Source organism: Phascolarctos cinereus, unplaced genomic scaffold (assembly GCF_003287225.1).
Source record: "Phascolarctos cinereus isolate Bilbo 61053 unplaced genomic scaffold, phaCin_HiC Scaffold_4;HRSCAF=312, whole genome shotgun sequence".
In the NCBI taxonomy this organism is placed as follows: domain Eukaryota; kingdom Metazoa; phylum Chordata; class Mammalia; order Diprotodontia; family Phascolarctidae; genus Phascolarctos; species Phascolarctos cinereus.
Window position 1 is genome coordinate 497,706,187 of NW_027555847.1, and position 10,804 is coordinate 497,716,990.

A 10,804-nucleotide genomic window follows, 5' to 3' on the forward strand; every position below is an offset into this window, starting at 1 on the left:
ATGTTTTTATATGTAATTGGAGAAAAATAAAATACTAAACAAGATGAATCAGATAAAAAAAGAAATTAGTTTTTCTGTAAATCTTACAAATGCAGTATAAAAGACTTAAACATAAACAGGAAGAGTAGAAAGATAACTATTTGTGTATATCCACGAAGCTAGCTACCACAGGAAGTAGCCATTGGATAGGAAGAAACAGAGTAATAAGTATGCTCAGAATTTCATAAGATACAAAATCTAAATAAAGAAATGAATTGTAAAAATCCATGGCCTCAGCTGTTGATGCACAAATATATGAAGTATGGATTTCAAGCAATGAGGAACAGAGACCCTAATACAAGGAAGCAAATTTGATATTGTAGTAATCACTGAGACTAGTGGAGTGGGAATATTGATTGGAATTTAGCTCTGGAAGGATGTGAAAATGTCTGTATCCCCTTCCCCCCAATAGAATGTTAACTCCTTAAGGGCAGAGAATATTTTGGATTTTGTAATTTTATTTCAAACACAGTGGACTGAAAAAGAGTAGAATGGGGTGGGGAGATAAGGTGACTTTATACAGTAAGAAAACACACACACATGTATATGCATGTGAATAAATACGTGAAGCAGAATGGGAAAGCATCATAGTGAGAAATAGGGAGAAGTTCAATGGAAGGAAAAAAACAGAAGTATTATCTTTGGAATGCACTGTAGACAAATGGAGAGAAATTGTAAGGAGATGAGGGGTTTGCCCTCCTTCCATCTATCCTTCCTTCCATCTGTCCCTCACCATCCATAGATCTGTCTGTCTTTGTCTCTGTCTCTGTCTCTTTCTCTGTCTATGTCTTTGTCTTGCATATTTCTGTCTCTCTTTGTATCTCTGTCTCTCCATTTATCTCACCTCTCTCCTTCCCTCCATCTCTTCTTCCCTCCTTCTCTATCTCTATAAGAACAGCTAATTATTTCCTGACTTGCCTTAATGATAATTTCATAATAAAAAAAATAGAACGGGAGAATTTCTATTTTATTTTATCATGTGTTCAATTTTTCTTAAAGTAACTCCACTTACCAAGTTTTCCAAGAGAATTATTTTTATAGTGAGTATCTCACTTGTTATCCTAACATTTCAATCTTGATTTTATTCTAATAGTTCTTGTTTTCTCATTAAAGCACTGAGTTCTGATAGATGTTCTTTCACATTATTTTTCTCAGAACCTGACCTCTTCATCATCTTCACTACTTCCCAGACTTCTCTACATCATGTTGCCTGGACTCCATTCATCAAACATATCTCTCTCCCATTGAAAATTTGGACTCCACTCAGGGACATATGGCTTCCTCACCTTTTACAGCTCCCCTTTGTATGCTGTCTTCCCCCATCAGAATGTAATCTCCTTCGAGGTAGAAACTGTCTTTCTTGATTGTTTTGTATCACTAGAGCTGGCACACAGTGAACATTCCTTCCAGCACTTAGCATGGTCCCTGGGACATAGTAAGCACTTAATAAATGATTGTTGACTTTTGGCTAAATTCTCTATCTCTCTATCATCTATCCACATTAAGAGAAAAGGAAGGATAAAAAAGAGAGAGGATTGCTATTTGGAAAGGATAGTATGATGAGAGCAAATAGCAAAAAAGAAAAATGTTCAACTATAATTTTGCTTATATTTTCCCTGTCAAGGAGAAAATGTTGAAATGGAAAGGAAAGATTGCACAAGAATGGCTTACAGAAATCTGAAACCTTTTAAGATTAGTGATGATGTAATAGGAGAGCAAGGTAATAAGAGAGATACTCTAGATAAATTCAAGTCACCAGGCCCATACAAATGACATTTGTAGTACTGAAATAACTAATAGATATTATTGCTTACCTACTGCAAATTAAATTTGAAAGATGGCAAAGAGTGGGAAAAGGTGCTACAGGGGTATACCTAGAACTTAATAGGTTCTTGACAAATTTTACTATCTAATGACTGATTATTGAGTGAGTGGTGCAGTGCCAGTGTTTTATTCTGTTTGTTGATGAAATGCAGTCAGCAAACTGTAGTGAGTTAAACTTCAATTACTGCCAAAATTCTAGAATGTCGTTCCTTTTTAAAAAATATGTATTTTATTTATTTTCAGTTTTCAGCATTCACTTCCATAAGATTTTGAGTTACAAATTTTCTCCCCATCTTGCCCCTCTCCGCACCCAAGACAGAATGCATTCTGAGTATCCCTTTCCATGTTGTGGAAAACTAACTATATTTCCCTTCATCCTATCCCAACCCCCATTTATTCTATTCCCTCCTTTGACCCTGTCACTTCTCAAAAGTGTTTGCTTCTGGTTACCCTCTCCCCCAATCTGCCCTCCCTTCTATCATTCCCCCTCTCTTATGTCCTTGCCCCCTATTTTCCTGTAGGTTAAGACAGATTTCCATATGCAGTTGAATGTGTATGTTATTCCCTCCTTAAGTCAAATCCAATGAGAATAAGATTGACTCATTCCTTTCACCTTCCCCCACTTCCCCTCCACTGTAAAAGCTTTTTCTTGTCTGTTTTATGTGAGATAATTTAATCCATTCTACCTCTCCCTTTCTCCTTCTCCCAGTATAATCCTCTCTTACCCCTTAATTTTATTCTAAAGATATTACCCCTTCATCTTCAACTCACCCTGTGCCATCTATCTATCTATCTATCTATCTATCTATCTATCTATCTATCTATCTATCTATATTTTCCCCTCCAAATACTGAGAAAGGTCTCATGAGTTACCAATAGCATCTTTCCATGTAGGAATATAAGCAGTTCAACTTTAGTAAGTCCCTTATGATTTCTCTTTCGTATCATGCTTCTTTTGAGTCTTATATTTGAAAGTCAAATTTTCTATTGAGCTCTTGTCTTTTCATCAAGAATGCTTGAAAGTCCTCTATTTCACTCAATGTCCTTTTTTTTTTTTCCTGAAGGATTATACTGTTTCACTGGGTGAGTGATTCTTGGTTTTTATCCTATCTCCTTTGACTTCCAGAATATTATATTCCAAGCCCCCCAGTCCCTTAATGTAGAAGCTGCTAAATCTTGTGTTATCCTGATTGTGTTTCCACAACATTTAAAGGGAGCATGGCTGAGAAGGGTTAAGTCTGTCAATATTAGTCATCACACAACGTGACTGTTATACAATAGATTCTTAACCAACCTTCTCAATTCTACTCATTTCCCTTTCAAACTCATTCCTGACAGATTAATTCTCCAGATGCACAGATCTAATTATGTTCTCTCCCACTCAAAACCCTTCAATGGCTTCCTAAAGCCTTTTGAGTAAAATCCAAATTTAGCCTGACATTAAAAGTTGTCTACAATCTGACACTATTATAATTTTATTTATAATTATAAACAACCTAACTATATTATAATAATAATCTGACACTATTATATATGAATGGACTCAAAATAATATTTTAATCAGTCTCTGCTTATAGTTTCTCCCTACACCAATCCATCCTGCACACAACTACCAAAGTGATTTTCCTAAAGTTTAGGTCTGCCTATGTAACCTTTCCTATTTCATAAACTCCAATGATTTATTCTTACTTCTGAGTTAGCTGTAAATTCTATTTGGCATTTTAAAGTCTTTCCAGCCTCATGATACATTATACCCCTTCTCATAACCTAAGTCAAACTATTCTTCTGGCTATCCCTCATACAGAATATTCCATCTTCCATCTTTACTCTTACAAACTTGCTGCTAAATGAAGGTGAAAGAAATCACACAACTATTCTGACTGGGTCCACTGCAAATTTATGTTATACAACCTCAACTGGGCCTTCACTGTTGCTAGGCAATCCTACTAGACCTCCTGTATTAATTCACTATCCCCCTCTCTACAGTAGTTCTTCCAAACCTTTCCATCCCTCCTCAAATCTGCCAAGGCTCACATGATAAAGCAACATTACTCCTTACAAAGGCTAAATCCTCTACTTGTTCAAGCAACCCCATTCTATCCCATCTCCTCCAACAGATCCCCTCCTCTATACTCCCCACTCTTTCACTTATTTTCAATCTCTCCCTCTCTATTGGCTCATTCCCTACTGCTTACAAACATGGTGATGTTTCTGCTATCCTGAAAAAAAAATCCTGTTTTGACCCTTCCATTCCTACTAAGTTGTTTTTTTGATTCAGCCATGTCTGATTCTTCATGACCGCATGGACCATACTATCCCTTCGGAGTTTTCTTGGCAAAGATATTGGAGTGGTTTTTCATTTCTTCTCCAATATGTCCCCATTTTACAAATGAGGAATTGAGGCAAATAGGGTTTAAGTGACTTTCCCGGGGTCACACAGTAAGTGTCTGAGGTCAGATTTGAACTCAGATCCTCCTGACTCCAAGCCTGGTCCTCTATCCAATGTACCACCTGGCTGCCTAATCCCCACTTAAATATCATCTTCTATATTTTATGCCTAGTGTAGCTAAAATCCTCTAAAAGACTGTTTATAATAGGTTCCCCCACTTTCTCTCCTTTCTCTCTCTTCTTAACCCCTTACAATCTGGCTTGCAACCTTATCCTTCCACCAAAGCTGCTCCCTCCAAAGTTATCAATGATCTCTTAATTGCCTAATCCAGTGGCCTTTTCTCAATCCTCTTTGAACTTCTTGCAGCCTTTGACACAATTGATCATTCTCTTTTCCTTGATACTCTCTTTTCTCTAGGTTTTTGGGACTGCACTCTCCGCTGGTTCTCCTTCTACCTATCTAACTGCTCCTTCTCTGTCTCCTTTCCTGAATTGTCCTCTAGATCATGCCTTCTAGCAATAGGTATCCCTGGAGGTTCTGTCCTGGGCTCTCTTCTCTTCTCCCTCTTTAGTATTCCACTTGATCTCCTTTGCTCCCTAAATTTAATTACCACTCTATGTTGATGATTATCAAATCTATCTTTCCTGCCCCAGTCTCTCTGCTGAGCTCTAATCTCACATCCCCAAATGTCTTTCAGACATCTCAAACTGGATGTCTGATAGATATCTTAAACTTAATATGTCCAAAACAAAACTCATTATCTTTCTCCCTGTACCCTGCCCCCTTTCCCTATTACTTATAAAGGTCAAGACCATCCTCCCAATTCCCCAGGCCCACAACCTAGAAGACATCTTAGGTTTCTCATTATCTCTCACTCCCCACACCCAAGCTGTCACCAAAGCCTATAGTTTCACCTTTGTAATCTCTCACATATGTTCCCTTTTCTCCATACTCCCAAGGAGCTTATCTTTTACTGGATATTCCATTTTGTTGTTTGCGGTCTATATTTTACAATGGGAAGCAAAAAAGAATTCTCAAGATAGGTAAATTTACAGTGTCAAGGACAGAGTAGGTAGTTATTAAATGCCTATTTTTTGGATGAAGAAAGGTAGTTTGAGGAGGGAGAGGGTCTAACAGCTTGAGAGGCTCATTAAAGGATCCCCATAAGCTAGTAGCATTTGCTTAAAGTCCTGAAGGAAGCTTAAGATTCTGAGAAGGAAATACATTCCAGATACAAAGGTTAGCCTGAGCAAAGGTGTTGAGGTGGGAGATGCAGTGCTAAGTTAGGGAAATAACATCCCAATTTACCTGTGTCATGAAATGTAGGGAAAAGTGTAGTATGAAATAAGTCTGGGAAAGGCAGACTAGACCCAGAACTCGAAAAGTTTTAAATGACAGTGAAGAGTTTATAATGTATTTTAGAGGAAATATGACAATTCTTTAGCAGGGGGAGGACATGGGCAGACCTATGTTTTAGGAAGATTATTTGGGAAGCAATGTGGTGGGTTAGGTGAAAGACTAGAAGCTGAGAAACCAATTAGGAAGCTATTGCAATGGTCACCCTAATAGGTAATGACAGCTTGAATTAGAATGGTAGTCATGAGAATAAAGAGAAAAGACAGGAGTTAGAGAAGTGATGGAGGTAGAATCAATAATACTTAGCTATTGATTGAATAGAGACAGCTAGATGGCTTAGTGGATAGAGCACTGGACCTAGAATCAGGAGAACTTGAGTTTAAATCTGGCCTCAGACATTTGTTAGCTGTGTGACCCTGGGCAAGTCATTTAACTTCTGTTTGCCTTGGAGACAACCAGATGGCTCAATGGATAGAGTGCTGGGCCTGAGTTCAAATCCAGCCTCAGACATTTATTAGTTATGTAACCCTGGGCAAGTCACTTAACTTCTGTTTGCCCTAATTTACTGGAAAATAAGATAGCAAAGCATTTGAGTATCTTTGCCAAGAGAATTTCATTGACAGTATTGGTGTGCCATGATCCATGGGATCACAAAGGCTCAGACACAACTGATTAGATATGAAGGATGAGGAAGGATAAAAAAGTCAAGTATGACTTTGAGGTTGTGAACCTCAGTGACCAGAAGGATGGTGATTCTCTCCAAGATGTGAAGCTGTTTGGAAGAGGGGTATATTTAGAAGCGGGAAAGATGAGTTCTACTTTGAACATATTGAATTTGAAGTGACCGTAGGACATCTAGGTAAAGGTGCTTAGCAGGCATTTCCTGACCAGGGAGAGGTCCAGCTCAGGAAAGAGATTTGAGCTGAATATATAGATTTGGAAGGCATCTTTATGGAAATTATACCATAATTCCTGGCACCTGAGGGACTTCCAAGAGTGGGTGTAGAAAGAGAAAAGAAGTCACTGGCTGAGTCTTCTGAAAAACCTATAGTTCAGTCAGGAGAGAAAATATAGTCTAGAAAAGAAGACCAAGAAGGAACAGTCATACATGTAGGAGGAGGTCAGTGTCAGTAAAGTAAAAAGGCAGTGCCCAGTAGCACAAGGCAGTCAGTGCCAAAAGCTATGTAAAGATAAATAAAAAAGATAAGAAGTAAAGAAAAAAGCCGTGGGATTTATGAATTAATATATCATCTGTAACCTTAGAGAGAGCAATTTCAGTTGAGTGGTGGTCAGAAAAGTCAGCTTGCCAAGGGCTGAGAATTGATTATAGTCTCTAGAGTGTGAGCTCTTTGAGAACAGGGATTATCTTTTGACTTTCTTTGTATCTCCAACATTTAGCACTGGAAATTTCAAGCATGATATGAAGGTAGATAGTTCTAAAAACCATGCTCTGTAAGTGACATGAAAGGTACCATGCTATAGTGGCCAGAAAGCCAATCTTGGAGTCAGTAGATCTGAATTTAAATCTCAAGTGACCGTGTGATCCTGGGCAAATCACCTGACCTCTCAGTTCACCAGGTGCTCTCAAAGACCACAAAGCAAAGCAGGTCATCATCTGCATTGACAGAAGGAATTTTTCTCATTGACAATTCCCTATACCAATGAAATTACAGATGACCCCTCTCCTCAAAAAAAAAATGTAGGTGAAATAAAGCTGGTCCTTACACAGTAAAATATTAAATTGCTTTTGTGCATCTACCATGAAAGGTAATATAGATAGATCACTTAAGAGATCATCAGTGACTGTGGAAAGAAATTCTAATTTAAGATATGTGTGTACTGTACATACATACCTTTAATCAGAATATATTCTGATTTATTCTAATATATTAAATTAGAATTTCTTATATTAGAACTTCTCTCCAAAAATTATATATATATATATGTTTTATAATATATCTTATATTAGAACCTCTCTCCACAAAGTTACTCTCTCTCCACACACACACACACACACACACACACACACACACACACACACACACACACACACACACACCCTACCAGTTGTCTTGACTTATGTCTTGCCACTAGCCTCCAAAGACTCTGAGGCAGTAAAGCTGATAACTTCTTTCGCAGAGTTCTGCTTCACTTCAATCTAATTCATTTGCAAGTCAAGTATCACCCTTCTGATGTCATTGGTCCTCTTCCAAAGCAAAGGATGAACAACAAGAACACTTAGCACAGTGCCTGGCGCAGAGTAGGTACTTAAGAAGTCCTAGTTGAGGCAGCTAGATGGTACAGTGGATAGAGCACCAGCCCTAGATTCAGGAAGACCTGAGTTCCAATCTGGCCTCAGACACTTGACACTTACTAGCTGTGTGACCTGGGCAAGTCACTTTACCCCATTGCCTTGCCAAAAAGAAAAAAGAAGTCCTAGTTAACTGGCCAACTGTCCTTGGCCAGTTAGTCTAAGAACTAACCTTCTTGGAAGATAGAAAAGATATGCAAATAATTATGTTACAAAATTAATACATTACAAGTGCCTAAGAGAGGGAAAACATATTTTGTGATGTGGGAAGAGAGGAGGATTCTTGCTGTCATGGTAGATTGAGGAAGGATGCAAAAAGATGGCATTTAAACTGCGTATTAGAGAACAGAGAAGATTTCAGTAGGTAGAGACATGGCCAAAGGATATTCCGGGCAGTGGGAAGAAAAATGTACAAGGGCATGTAGGCAGGTGAACATATGAATTGTATGGCACAGAAGGTCAATATTCCAATTCCAGATGGAGGTCAGAGCACACAGAAGGATTTAGCAAACCAGCATTTAACTAATACCTATGTTTCAGACACTGTGTTAGGTGCTGAGGATGAAAAAATAATGGAAACATTGCATTCCCTTTCCTCAGGAAGCTTACATTCTATGGAGGGAGAGGACATGTTTATGTTGAAGTATATGCACATGTCTCCACCTCTTGAAATCTGTCCTGAAATCTTGGTGTCCTCTTCCACTCAGCATCGTCTCTCAAGCCCCCATATCTAATCTTTTGCCAAGGCCTGTCAGTTTTACCTTTGCAGCATCTTTTGAATCCTCTCCATTCTCTCCTCTGACCCTGCCCCCCCCACTCCAGCGCAGTCACTCATCATCTCATGCTGGGCCTATTGTAATAGCCTGCTATTGAGTCTGCCTGCCTCAAGTCTCTCCTTAACGGAATTCATCTTCCATTCAGCAGCTAAAGTGGTTTCCCTAAGATACAGGTCTCATCATGTTATTCCCCTACTCAATGAACTCCAGTGCTCCCTCTTGCCTCCAGGAGCAAACACAAAATGCTGTTTGGCATTCAAGGACCTTCACAACTCAGCCCCCTCCTCCCTTTTCAGTCCTCTTACTCCTCACTCCCAAACGTACTCTTTGATCCAATAACACTAGCCTTCTGGGATTGCTGATAGGGATTAATCCACAACTACAAGGACAATGAAAAGATTGCCTTGCAAAAGGCAGTTAAGGTTGCTCATTAAATAATTATGGATTATGATGGAGGACTATTCCACACTCTAGGGGATGCTGTATGTTATGTTTGTTTTTATTCCTTTTTAGATATTTAGAAGTTTTTTTCTTTGAGTAGTTGTCTGCATCAGTGTTATCTATGATGGGATTATGATAGTAATATCTGACAGGTATATAGTCCTTTGAACCTTACAGTAATTCTGTGAATTAGGAACCACAGGCATTATTCTCATTTTATCATAGATTTAGAAATGGAAGGGCCATCTGATATAGCACACTCATTTTACAGATGAGGAAACTGAGCCTGAGAGAAATTAAATGATTTCCTTGTAGTCTATAGCTAGTGTGTGTCAGAAGCAGGATTTTAAATCAAATTTCCCTAACTGGGGGCAGCTAGGTGGTGTAGTGGATAGAGCATTGGCCCTGGAGTCAGGAGGACCTGAGTTCAAATCTGACCTCAGACACTTATTAGCTAGTTGTCACTTAACCCCCCTTGCCTCAAAAACTAAAAAAAATTAAAATTTCCCTAATTGAAGGTCCAACAGTCTATCTACTCTGCTACCACATACAACATCTCAAAGCAATTTTGCAATAATGAATTTAAGTCATATTGAAGATCCTATTTTCCCTTGCCTGTTAAGCAACATTCAATATCATTTTATCTGCTCTTAATTTTACAGACATAATGGGAGTCTGGCACAGGTAGCTAAGATGACATCATCTATATGGAAGATACTAGAAGATACTTCTAAGAGAATTGTGGAGACTCAAGTTTCCATGGATACTTTGTTTTGATCTACCACGTCATTGAGAAGAACCTTCTTCCATTATCTATAAAGCCAAATCTGTAGGCATTTTCAAATCAGCTTACATTAGCACCAAATATGACTTTGCTGTATTTGCATCTGGGAAGTGAAATGACTCCATCACTAATGTCTGGCAAAATGATGCAGTAAGAAGGAGACTCTAAGGTCCTCTTTTCCATATGGTCTCACCAGGGCATGAGTGAAGGAATCACCATAGATGTCCCAGTCTCAGAACTGATGGTAGTTATCTGCACATGTGCCAACCACGAATTACACAGATAACAAAACTAAGACTATATGTACATGTAGGAACCATTTTTCAACCAAGATCTGAAAAACTCTAACTGATAACATAAGCAAATAAAGACCATGTAGTTTAAAATGCCCATTTTGGGCCTAGAGGAAGGCAAAGCAACATTAAGCAATAAAATGTTCATCCTAATGAAATTACTGTGTAATGAAATATACTGGAACTAAAATAAATGATTACTTAATGGTAATTTTGAGCTCCATCATTACAAAGTTATTAGAATGTATGTTAAAATCAATATGACAATGTTATATGCAATTATAGAATTGAATCCATAGAAAAGGGTGGCTAATTTTTAAGGTGAAGTTTTCAATATTTCTGAAAATAAGTATAAAGTTTAGCATGTATAGTAGAGTATAAGCCAAATTATACAAAACCAAAAGGAGGTAAAGGGAACACGTGCCAGGCACTGTGCTAAGCACTTTAAAAATATTATCTCCTTTGATTCCAAGCGGATAGGTGTTATTATTATCCCAATTTTACAGTTGAGGAAACCAAGGCAAACTTGGGTTAAGTGACTTGCCCAGGGTCACACCAGTAAGTGTCTGAGGACAGAACTGAACTCAAGGT

General features: G+C 38.2%; 1 long non-coding RNA gene across 1 annotated transcript; it reads left to right on the top strand.

Annotated features, from left to right (window-relative positions):
* The first annotated feature begins 1,200 nt into the window (after positions 1-1,200).
* On the top strand, positions 1,201-10,424 carry LOC110212585 (uncharacterized). The gene is made up of 2 exons (XR_002325709.1): positions 1,201-1,383; positions 9,799-10,424. It is a non-coding gene; the product is annotated as an uncharacterized LOC110212585 (long non-coding RNA).
* The last annotated feature ends 380 nt before the right edge of the window (positions 10,425-10,804 follow it).